Here is a 13,581-nt window from a genome sequence, read left to right as displayed (position 1 = left end):
TTTAGATGTTTTCTTCTTTTAATCGTATTTCGTTTACAGAACTTTAATTAAAGTTTCAAAATTTGTTATTTATTTGTGTTAAAAAATCTTCTAACTGCCCTGCCAGCATTTAAAAGTTCGATTTCATCTCTATCGCCACCACAGATTCGTAAGTTTCACCACAACAAACGCCTACTGTGATTGTGGAAAGCACCAAAAAGTATGAAATGTACATGCAAGTATTTTGCCATCACTATTGATACCAGCGCAATTTTGCTTCTGACAAACGCAAATTACTTCTTACATAATCAATTTGCACTCCTTTATTCGTGCATCTTCGTGTGTGTCGTTGGTTACTTTTTGAGCGCGAGTTTTTTGAAAATGTTTTATATTTTCTTCAAGGAATTTTATTCGGCTTAAAGCGTTTTTTTCTTAACTTTTCGATCTGAAGGAGTGAAGTGACATTTGTGAAAGGTGACCGACGTGGGGGATAGGGAGAGCCCGCCCCCGGAAGGCAGGTTTAAGATCAGCCGAGACAGGAGTCGGAGCAGTTCCAGAGGCAAGAGAAGTCGCAAGGAAGAAGCAGTTGAAATTGCACCACAGCAAATTGATCCCGTTTCTAAAAGTACTACTTTGCTATTTTCTCGGAAATCATGTATATGATTTCGGCAAGCAGACGAGACGAGAAAATAAAATTTTAGTGACAAACTTGTTACATGGTCACCATACAAAAAATAACATTTTGCTCTTGAAACTTGTAGATCTACTCCTGATGAAGCAATTCAACGTAATTGCGAAATATTGAAGAATTAAAGGAACTAATACATACAAAAAACGAACTCAAGGCTGAATAATTATTTTCTACTTAATAAAAAAAATCATTTCTCTAGAAAGTTTTGGCAAAATTTTATTTCTGTCGAAAATTTTGTCAATATTATATTTCTAGAGAAAAATTTGTCAAAATTTTATTTCTATAGAAAATTTTGTCAACATTTTATTTCTATATAAAATTTTGTCAAAATTTTATTTCTATAGAAAATTGTGTCAACATTTTATATCTATAGAATAATTTTGTAAACATTTTATTTCTATAGAGAATGTTGTCAAAATTTTATTTCTATAGAAAATGTTGTCAACATTTTATTTCTATAGAAAATGTTGTCACAATTTTATGTCTATAGAAAATGTTGTCAAAATTTTATTTCTATAGAAAATTTTGTCAAAATTTTACTTCAATAAACAATTTTGTCAAAATTTTATTTCTATAAAAAATTTTGTCACAATTTTATATCCATAAAAAATTTTGTCAAAAATTTATTTCTGTAGAAATTTTTGTCAAAATTTTATTTCTGTAGAAGATTTTGTCAAAATTTTATTTCTGTAGTATTCTTTATTTCTGTAGAATTTTATTTCTGGTAAAATTTTATTTCTGTAGAAAAATGTTGCAAAATTTTACTTTCATATGTCTATAGAAAATGTTTTCAAAAATGTCTTTCTATAGAAAATGTTGTCAAAATTTTACTTCTATAGAAAATGCTGTCAAAATTTTATTTCTATAGTAAATTTTGTCAAAATTTTATTTCTGTAGAAAAAGTTGTCAAAATGTTATTTCTACAGAAAATTTTTAAAATTTTATTTCTATAGAAAATTTTGTCAAATTTTATTTCTATAGAAAATTTTGTCAAAATTTTATTTCTATAGAAAATTTTGTCAAATTTTATTTCTATAGAAAATTATTAAAATTTTATTTTTATAGAAAACTTTGTCAAAATTTTATTCCTATAGAAAATTTTGTCAAAATTATATTTTATTAATTGGAGAGGAACATTTTACAAAATCTACCAAAACATCAAGAATTCTACCAACCAGTAAAAAATCTACCGGTCTTGATAGAATTCTACCAACTGTGGCAACCGTGTTCGAGACCTGTGTCCCTAACGAATTGCCAGTAGCTGGCAATTCATTAGGGACACAGAGTTCTTGGAAGAAACGAAGGTTACGACGGAAAGAACTATTTAGAGCGCACAACAAGCCGAATGTCAGCCGACAAGTATTAATCGGAGGATGAGAAACTGACCATAACACTGTTTGGGCCCTAGTGGTACCACAAGTGGTGAACTTTTCAACGAATGCCGCCTATTCTAGGTTTACTATATCTATATCTATTTTTGCAAATTATACATAGATTGTATTCTTTTAAGAAATTGATGAGACAAAAAAAAATAAATATTTTTATTTTTTTTTTTATTTATAATTACAATTTTAAAAATCAAAAAAATATATATAAATATGAAAATATGTAATATTTTTATTATGTAAAACGTTAATTTTAGCATCAGTTTTTTGTCTATGCTTTCATATAAATGTATGTAAATTATTGTCTTGATTCAATCGAATTTCTCCAAAAACAAATTACTTGCCAGTTTTTAACCAGTTGACGAAACAGATGATTCGGTTCAGCTCTATACCATACTATGGAAAGTTCGCGATTGGTCTTTTTTTTGTTTTTGGCTATTAATGAAGAGCATAGTATCAACATGACAAAACAACAGCAATGGCTATTACATGGTCCGTTGACGGCAAAAGCAACACAAAAAACTTGATGGAAAAGAAACCAAAACTGGGTTAATGGTGACAACACAAAACACTTATACATGAGGGTGGGTCGAAAACAATTATTTTACGTCATGGGATTTTTTCCCCAATAGTGTATTCAAATCTCCCAAACTTGGAAATTAAATTTGTTTTATTGATATGTTTTAAAGCCTCCAAATGTAGTTGTGTCTGAATTTACTCAAACGGAAAGTTATTCTTGATGGAGTTAATAGTGTGATATTTAGAAGAAAAATCACAAGCGGCTATGTACGAGAGTGTGACCCTACAAAAAGCCACCCGAAGTAATTTTCCTTCCCAAGTGATAATATGTAATTTAACATTTTCTGTAGAAATAAAATTTTGACAAAATTTTCTATAGAATTTTCTATAGAATTTTCTATAGAAAATTTTGACAAAGTTTTCTCTAAAAATATAATTTTGACAAACTTTTCTTTAGAAATATTATTTTGACAAAGTTTTCTTTAGAAATATTTTAATAAAATTTTCTATAGAAATGAAATTTTGACAAAATTTTCTATAGGCATAGAATTTTGACATAATTTTCTATAGAAATAAAATTTTAACAAAATTTTCTATAAAAATAAAATTTTCAATAGAAATAAAATTTTGACATAATTTTCTTTTGAATAAAATTTTGACAAAATTTTCCATAGCATAAAATTTTGAGAAAATTTTCTATAGAATGGATTTTGGGAAATTTTCTTTAGAAATAAAACTAACAAAATTTTCTAAAGACTTAAAATGTTGACAAAATTTTCTATAGAAATAAAATGTTGACAAAATGTTCTATAGTTATAAAATTTTGACAAAATTGTCCATAGAAATATAATTTCGAGAAAATTTTCTATAGAAATAAAATTTTATTTTTGTTTTTGATTTCAGCTTAAAACTTTTCCTACTATGGGTTAATCTACACTTGTAGTTTAATTAAAAATAATGATTGAAGAATAAACCAACAATTATTAAACAAAGCGAATGAAATAAAATTTAGAAAAAAATTTCTAGAAATACAAATTTTAAAGAAATAAAATTTTGACAAAATTGTCTAAAGAAATAAGACTTTGACAAAATTTTCTATAAAAATAAAATTTTGAAAAAATTTTCTATAGAAATAAAATTTTGACAAAATTTTTTATAGAAATATAATTTTGATAAAATTTTATATAAATATAAAATTTTGACAAAATTTTCTATAGAAACACATGTTGAGAAAATTTTCTATAGGAGTAAAATTTTGACATCATTTTAAAAAGAAAAAAAATGTTGACATAATTTTCTATAGAAATAAAATTTTGACACAATTTTCGTTACAAATAACATTTTGACAAAATTTTCTATAATTTCTATATCTTTAAAAATTTTAATATTCGTGTTAAGCCATACTATCATAACACAAAAAAAAAAATTCTGATTCAATCACGAAATTAATTGATCCAATTAATTTTTTAATTGAAATGTCTTCAATCACAGAAATGATAGTATCAATTAAAAAATTGACAGTCAATTAAAAAATTAATTGATCCAATTAAATATTTAATTGATACTATTAATTTGTGTGATTAATTTTTATTTCAATTAAAAAATTTGTTGAATCAATTAAGTTTTTAATTGAATATTTTTTAAAACTCAATTAAGATTTTAATTGGAAAAATTTTCGTGAATTTTTTTTCTGTGAATCCATTGTGATTAACTAATCCTTTTTGTAGAAGTAGTAACATTCCCTTGTCGTTGAAACATTTAAAATTCGACATATTTACAATTAATCTAAAGAATTGTCGCTAATAGGAGAGATCTTAATATACAATATTGCAAACACTGAAATAAAATAATAAAATATTTCTTTCGTAGAAAAAGGAACAGCTTTTTATACTAACCATAAAAATATGATAAAAAAACATAAAAAAAGAATTTTTTAATTCGGTAGATTTTTAGTAAAATTAAATATTAAAAATATTAATTTAATATAAAATATTAATTTTCTTCGTACAAAATTTGCGTTATTTTCTAACGAATTTTCGAAGTTTCTAACAAAATGTTTTCTACCCAATTTTGCACGATGTTGTCGATTCCTCAGTTTTTCTCTCATAAGAAATGCGGCAGGAACTTTCGATAGAGCTGAATACGGGTCTTAAGAAATGCAATGCCAACTTGGTTAGGGAAATTCGATTGTTTTTATAAGAAATATACCGTTCAACTGAGTTATTGGCACACAAATTAAATGGTAGGAGAATGCATTTTAAAGAAAAACATAACGTAAATATTTCGTCGGAAAAGTCTAGGTTAGGTTAGGTTATGTGGCAGCCCGATGTATCAGGCTCACTTAGACTATTCAGTCCATTGTGATACCACATTGGTGAACTTCTCTCTTATCACTGAGTCTAAAAAAAAGTCTAGTTTTCGGGATACACCCAGAAAGACAATTTTGGCACATATGAGAAAATGTTTATTTTAATTTTTTTTTTAATTTAATTTTACTAATTATGAAAATAGTTAATATTTTCCTAAAATGGGTGAAGTTTGCTTAAACTGAGTTCATGAGATTCTCAAATTAGTAAATTTTACTTAAATTGTGTCTGTCTCGAACTTCATATAGAGATGAAGACAATTTAATTTGCAATTTTTAATTTCAAAATATGAAATTTTGTTAAACAGAAAAACCAAAAAATTGTTAAGACTTGTTTGTTCCATTTTTTACAAGAAAAATTGCGTCGGTAATATAGTCACATTTTATTTAGTAAAAAATCCTCTACAAGGGCATCACTGACTGCAGTTTCCTTGTCGATAAGAAAGTTTTTAACGCTTTTCTTGAGAAGTATAACCACAATATTTATGCAAAGAAAAATAGTTGTTTCTGGTTTTATAAATTTAATTTTGTAGGCAATAACAATGGAATAAACTTATTATAACACTTAACACTTTAGATTTGCGCGCGAAGATTAGACTTCTGGTCGTATATTTTCTGGGTCGCTTAAAGTTGGCCACACTAAAAAGGAAGTCACGTGCATCTACATTACTATTGACTCTCTTTCGTATGATGATGACGTTATCGAAGAAAAAAAGAGTACCTCTCTTACATACTAAGTTACACTCACAAAATTTAAATTTTTTTTTCACTTTCACGTGACAGTATTCAAAATATATCCAATACATAGCATTGAACATGCGCATTGAAACATTTTATATTTGGTTTACATTTAGACATTAACACTAAAATTTCAATACATGTTCATGTTTTCGATATTTTGTTTATATTGTCGCTCCGAACGTTATTGATGAAACACCCGCAATTTTTTATAGGAGAGAGAAAAAGACTGACTTGTTGGAACTTTTTTCTTTGGAAAAAGGTATTTAAAAGCACAGTGAGTCCCTATCTCGCTCCCACATAGGTTGCAGGCGATAATGATGAAAACGCTGTGGATGATATTCCAGAGAAAACTTTCCATTCTCTTCACATTGAAAAATTACACTTTTTTCGTAGGTTTATTCAAAAATTTCAAACGTTGTTCACTTTGAAACACTTTCATTACACATTTTGTTTTGAAAATTATTTGTCTAACACCATTAGACAATTCGCCATATACCCTAGAGTACATTGTATTAAAAACCAAAAACGAATGAAACCAGCCACGTTTATTCTTCCGTCCACACAACGTGATCTTCAACAATCGAACGTTATAACTAAACTTAACGCAACAAAGTTTTTCTACGGATTAAAACGAAAAAAATATGGAACGAATACACATAGACACATATATAACACAGCAATACCGCGCGCGCTCGCTCTTCAAACAACAGCAACCAACTACTTGATGGGAATGATGTTGATTTATGTAAAGAGTGAGTATGAGGAGGGGTGAAGACAAAAAGAAGAAAAAATACAAGTTCGTTTGCAGTCGTCGGGTAACGACGGCGACAACTTCGACAGTCATAGCAACAGCCAGCAACAACGTTACCACCACTAAACTACACTACTACACTTCTATTATACAAAAATGAGGACAGTCATTTTCCTCCAACATTAGAATAAGCTAAAATATGAACACACAAACTAACAATTGGAAACAGATGAAAGAAAAAACTTTTGGTGGTTGTTTTTCTTGTTTCATCTGTCCTCTTCTCCACAACAAAAGCAACGAATGAAAAATATCTACACGAAAACTGGTTATGACATAAAATTACACACACGCACTATCATAAAAACACACACGCGACAAGCAAAAGTTGCCAAGTAACTGTATGCTGGGAATGATAAGGTGAAGTGAGTGAGGTGTGGTGAAAATGCTAATGTTAGAAAAAAGCGCGCGCGTTTGGTATTCAACAAAACCAACTTTCAACTATTGATGGGTGAGTTATACACATGCACTGTGAGATAAGTGTGAAGTATATACTTTCAAGCAGAACAAAACTTGTAGGAGGGGGAATCTAAACTTAACCACACCAAATAGTGGTGCCAAGTGTTTAAACTCAACAATCCGAGGGGAAATATTGTAATGACATTCTCAAAAAGCTTTCTAACAAATTTTGTCATGGAATTTCAGTCACAAAGCTTATTACGATGATTTCATAGTTTTGTTATATAGATTTTTTAATAACGAGGCCATTTGGAAGCTTATCCAAAGCAATAGAAAAAGCTTTTTCAAATTAAAAGATATTTCTATGTATCTGGATGTGTATAATCTTGAGTACAAAATATTTAACTGCAGTTAAAGGCTTGAGTGGGGTGTACATAGAAAAACAAAACATAGTACATCCGATGAACATGACATCATAAAGCGTAAACGCGCACATATGTGTATACACATTTACCCTAGTAAGGTATATATGTGAATGTCGATGTGAAAATTTTGAAATCGCTTTTTGGAGGGAAAATTTTAAACTTCGAGAAAAAGTAAAATTTACAATATAAATAATATGTAAATAAAAATATAGACATATTTTTAATGAGAGATTAAATATTATGGAACTCATAAAGAATTGCTGTTTTATCATACACTTACAAAAAAAAAACTGGGAACAAATGTTTCTACTTTTATACACCCGATAGAAGTCAACGAATAACCAAAAAAATAGTTTGTAGTCCGTTGTAATTTATATAAATTGGCTGCTATGTGGCTTCAAATTACATGATGATGAAAATAAAAAATAAAATAAAAATAAATAAGGGAAACTTATCTAGAACATGATCTTAATTTGCGATCACTGATATCGGCCATTGAAATAAAACAACATACAACAAGCAAGTAGTAGTGAATATTAATAATATAGTCAATTTATTGCTAAGTATATTTTAATTTTATTGTATTAAATATTCACAATAAGCATTTGTGACAGAAACATTTCCATTAATGCACTTAAGGAGAATCAGTCTAGAATTAAAAAAAACTGGACTGGACAAACAAACAATCTGCTGCCCAATATTAAATACTTTAATAGTTCCCTGGAAGAAACACGAAACTTGAATTTTGCGCAAAACGAATACAATAGAGTTATTTTCTAATAAATTTAGCCTTTAATATCAGGAAAAATTGTTTTACATGACTAATACTATCTACTATGAATTTCGACAAGGAATTTACAAATTTTCTCCGATAAGGCATATTTGAGAAATGTGAAATCATTTAGGAATTGAAATGTGAAAACAGTTTTTGTTGTGATTCCTTTCTATATAATGTCGATATTTGCGCTCGTTGACATTGACTACCAGAAGTTATAAAAAGTTTACGAAAAAATCTTCTGCAGTAGATTTACGCAGTCTTATATAAAAATAAAACAAGATTGATTTTGTATTAATCGATGTCAAAGGTGTCTCACTGAAATGTATGTATTTCAGAATATGTTTATATCACTTGGGGGATATAAGAAAAAATATTTAAAATATTATCTGAAATTGAAAAACAGCTCCAAAACTTCTCACAATAATTAAAAATATATTGACAGTTTCTGTAAAAATCAAGAACTCTTTACATTTCATTTGAATAAGAAACTTATTTTATAGACATTTTCTGTTACCTATGTTATCTATATTTTATGGAATCCCCAATTCTCGCATTAAATGTGCAATTGTAAATGCGAAACAATTATTTCTTATCTCGGAAACGAAATTTTATATCAACGAAGTTTTCCTTCGTTGTTAAAGTTATGCATTTGAGGCCAAATAATGTTTGTTGGGAACAAACTTTGCAACGGGTACAATAAACAATGATTTATTTTCTTTAAACAATAAAGTTGTTTCGTTGAAAATAATTAATTTTTAGGTGTAATGTTGTACATTCCAATACGAAAATGGAGATTCTATTGTTTCCAAAATATATTACAACAAAATCGATTCGAATTTTGAGATAAAATATTTACGGAAAGTGACATGATCGATTATACGATTTTTATCTTAATAAGATTTTTATTTTAGATTTAGTGTATATTTAGTACATAAACTTGTAAACTAATACATAAGTACATAGCTTCTTTAGAAACTATGTACGAATAAAAATTCTATTTCTATTTGAAGTATGTGGCAATTTTTGCGCTTGTTTAATTTGTATATTATTTTAGTGTATTCTTATAGATTTGAGTTGTTTTATTGATTTTGTTTTATATTTATTGCAATCGGTAATCAAATACATCAAGTTCATTTGATTAACGTTCGTAACGAATGTAATATTTTAATAAATAGTTTAAATTTTAACAGAAAAGATTTTTTTAAACAACTGAAAACTCTTCTTTTTGTTTTCCAAAATGATTATCTACATCTCTAAAAATCCATGACGGTTCAATTTAAATACCAGGAAATATCTATACCAGGAAAAAGAAAAATATGCTGACGATGTGATTGCGTAACAATACATAGCTGGCAAAGAACAACTGAAAAAAGTTCTTGTCAACAGGAAGGGGGAGTGAGTTAAAGGGAATGTACAAGAACAATAAAGAAGTATAGAACGAAAAAATGAGCTTTTCTCTTATGGGTTGATTTCTAGTATACCACTGAAAAGCTTACAAATGATTTCACCACACACTCGCATATACACTGCTTGAGATAATGAAGCGAAAACTACTAAACAAAGTAGGGTGAGGAGGTTAGTAAAAATGTGTGTCATACGACAGCACAGTACACACAAATATCCTAAAAAGCCCGCATTCATTAAGTATATTTGGCCAAATATCAAAAAGTTGATAGAGGAAAATGACGCATCATTGTTAGAATTGGAACAGATCATAAAATGTGACTAATATTTTTTTTATAAATATATTCAAATTTGGAATTTTGATGAAAGTTGGCACCTATTTTAAGAGTTCATATTTTTTGCTTTGCACACATATCACTTTATGGAGTAGGAAAAATATATATATTGGGCAATTACCACCATAACGGGCATTGAAACCAATTCATCATCACCAACATCTTAAAGTCTCCTGAGTGTTAATAAAACTTATATATTACGATTTTCATGTTGAATATGTGTTGTAGAGGTATATTCGTTTGCTTATTTCCGCATGGCAACAATCCACTTAAGAGTTTAGTGCGACAGTGTCATTTTTGTTTTACATTTTTCAGTGCTTTTTATATTTTCTTGGAGACAAACATTTTCAAATATAATATTATTCTTCTGTATTATTTTGTTAAAATAAATTTGTTCATTTTTATATCCGTATTCTTCGTTGAAATCTCCTAACAAAATTGTTATGATCAGCACTTTTAAAATTCTTCTCACTTTCATTATTTAATTTATTTTATGGAAAATTTTGTTCTTTGTGTTTTTATTTAATCATATATATATATTTGTTGAAAATTTGTATATTGCAAATCAAGAGATGTATCTTATATATAATATAAAAGCACACTCTTCTGTAGTTTTGTGTTCTTGTTTTATTTTTCTAGCTTCAGACCAAGCGTTGTAATTCCCAAAATGAACCGTACGCGGCAACGAATGTTAAACGAATGATTTGTAGAATAGAAAAAAAACGCGTGTAAAACTCACTGCTGTTGCTTTGCTGCGCTGCTGACAAACTTTTCTTCTTTGTGCTTTTCTTCTTCCTTTTCGTAGCGTTTCGTTAGTTTCCAAAATGCCAACACAACCATCGTACAGCTAGTAAGTGTGTCAGTCGTCTTTGCCTTTTGTATCTGTGTATTGTCCATAACGTTGTGTGTACAAATGCGCGATATATATAAAAACGTACCCAGCAACAACAATGTTTGTACATAACTAACCCATATTTTAAGTTTTTCTCGTTGCTGCTTTGTTTTTCTCATACACACAACATGCCAACAGATTTTTCTCTCATTGAGTTGCATACATGGCTACATTTGAACACGTGAGAGCATAAGAAGTACTGTCATATATTTGAGGGGAAAATGCTAGTTATAAGAACCAAAGCTTTATTTTTCCCCTCTATTTTCGTTTTAAACCATAGAACCCTTAATTAGGAGAACTTTTATATAAAATAACTCAGAATTTGTGTAATTTCTCCTATTTTCACTTGAACACATAAGTTTAGCAATAATTATAAATGTATCTTCTCAGTCTCTTTGTTTAATTCTCTCTGGGAACACTAGTCCATAATATTAGTTCGAAGTTTTCGTTGTAAAACGTCATTTTCAACAAAGGAAAGAGGAGAAAAAGCTTTATCTCTTGAAATGTTGTAGTTCTTTTTGTGTTTCATCTTCGTTGTCTACATTTTGGAGTGTTCTCATTTTGCGTTGTTCAACGTTTTGCTTTATTCCTTTGTTTCTATTACATGTAAGTATAAACCCCCTACTCTTCCAAAAGCAAATGTATAAATACACACATAAACAATAGATATACGCATACATACAGAATTTCTTAATGGATATGTATGTCAACTTTTTCAGTAAAAGACCAATCCCGTTTAATGCGTCGTAATGTGTGCCAACAACATTTCTAAAGTAAAATAAACAAAACAAAATATATTTTGAATTAAAAACTACTCTAGAGTTTTTCAAAAATATGTTATTAGAAACTTACTCTAATTGGGTATCTCATATAGCAAAGGAAAAATATTTTCAAATTGCCAAAATAGAAGGTGTAATGATGCTGATTGTACTTAAGTTATTATTACTTTGACTCTCTCAAATAAATGCAATTACAAATTTTCAATTATAATTTCAAATATATTTCTTCTATCACGAATTTTATTAAACTCACTCCTTTTGTGAATGGGTACATCTGCTGAAGTTAAGCTAATTGGCTGTATAATATTAGCACACAATTTTGATGTTCTCTTTAAGAAAGTCCGAAATATTTATTTCATAAACTAGCATGACATGTTTCGGACATATATGTTAATATGTTAGAACATATTATGTTTAGGACATAACATTTTTGTAAATATAATATGTTTTGTTTTAGTGTTCATTTATTTTCAAAATTTAAATTTGAATAAACTTAAATAAACAAAAGTTAACAATATATATTAATTATATATTAATTTAAAAGTAGCCTATAAACATATATGTGTTTAGAAAGAGAGACCTAGATTGTATGCTGCAAGTAGCACAATGGACTGAATAGTCTAAGTGAGCCTGAAATAACCACTATACCTAGTATGCTGCAAGTAAAAGAATGGTAGTAACTAGAGGTGTGCGCGTGACACGAAATTTTCGTGACACGCGTGATTCACGCGTGAATCACGTGAGTCGTGAACAAAATTTGAAGGAACTCTCGTGATTGTGCGTGAATGGGACTAAAATGAATATGTCGTGCGTGAGAAATAAAATCGGTTCGTGAGTGTGCGTGAATAAAATTTCTGCAAAATCACGCTCACGAAAAAAATCAATATTTAATTCATACTCGTATGTAAACTGAAATTAATTTAGCTCTCGAACTATATTATATATTTGAATTTTGTTACCTTTGCTGATTTCCGTTTGGAAAATATCGTGAGTCCCATGAATTTGTCGTGAATTGTCGTGAATCGTGCGTGAGTATGAGTCTTAAAAAGTAGTTCGTGCGTGAGCGTGCGTGAGTACTGGTTTTCATTTCGTGAATGTGCGTGAGTGGGATTGGCTACCACACGTATCGTGCGTGAGCGTGCGTGAATAAATATGTTGGTTCGTGAACGTGCGTGAGTGTGAGTGAAATTTCAGTCACGCGCACACCTCTAGTAGTAACCAATTGGCGCTTTAAAAATATACACAAAGAAAATGTCATTAAAATTTTTTTCTATCAGTGTATGCCTAAGGTAAAACATAATATGTTTGAACAATACAAACAATATTTTGCTTGGACCAATCCTAAAAATATATATGCTTGTGAAGCAGAATGTGTTTGGGGAATATGTTACAGAAGCAATTTTGTTTGAGGGTGTAGATGAAATAACGAAGTTAAATTCAGTGTTCAATTCTGAGACCTTAAAATCCAATATCATGTGAAAACATGTTTATATTTGCTTGAGACAAATACAAAAATTTCAGAAATTTCTGAAAATATAAAATCTTAATTTCGTTCTTCATTTATAATAATGAAGTACACTTTTCATTTAATTTTTTTTCTTTAAGAGAATATTCCATAACATATTTTTGCACTTTCAATTATGAGTTTTGCTTTAACATTTTAATTTAAAAAAATTACATCCTATCGAACTAATTGCCACACACCTTAATCAACTACCTTTGTTACTAATTGGCACAGCTACATACAGATGCCCAAAATTCAAATACAAACAGTAGTGAGAGTACAACACTGATTGTTTATATTAATCGTTTTAAGACGGAATTTAACAAACATATGGCCAAAGTATACATATACTAGAATATGGAATAATTCAGTGCAACAAATAAAGTGAAATGTCCGAAACAAATAAAACTCTGAAATCCAAAACAAAAATTCCAACAAAATTATAAAGTAAAATCTCCGCTGTAAGTCATTATGAAATCATGTGAGTTCTTTATACGACACACACCACAATGAAGTGTAGTACAACGTAGGGTAGTTACTGCATGTATAATCTCCATACGATAAGTAAACAGAGAAA

General features: G+C 28.8%; 1 protein-coding gene across 4 annotated transcripts in view; it reads left to right on the top strand.

Annotated features, from left to right (window-relative positions):
• Positions 1-6,838: 6,838 nt before the first annotated feature.
• The window catches only part of LOC142238159 (uncharacterized), a 173,122-nt gene continuing 166,379 nt past the window's right edge, over positions 6,839-13,581 (top strand). Inside the window, exon 1 of one of the 4 annotated variants that reach the window (XM_075309723.1) lies at positions 6,839-6,939. The gene's annotated coding sequence lies outside the window, so the exon portion shown is untranslated. Of the gene's footprint in view, positions 6,940-11,135; positions 11,328-13,263; positions 13,486-13,581 lie in introns of those variants that run through there. The other 3 variants (XM_075309720.1, XM_075309721.1, XM_075309719.1) reach the window with 3 other exon arrangements.

This window comes from Haematobia irritans, chromosome 5, assembly GCF_050003625.1.
Source record: "Haematobia irritans isolate KBUSLIRL chromosome 5, ASM5000362v1, whole genome shotgun sequence".
Lineage (NCBI taxonomy): Eukaryota > Metazoa > Arthropoda > Insecta > Diptera > Muscidae > Haematobia > Haematobia irritans.
This window is presented reverse-complemented; position numbering and strand designations above follow the sequence as displayed.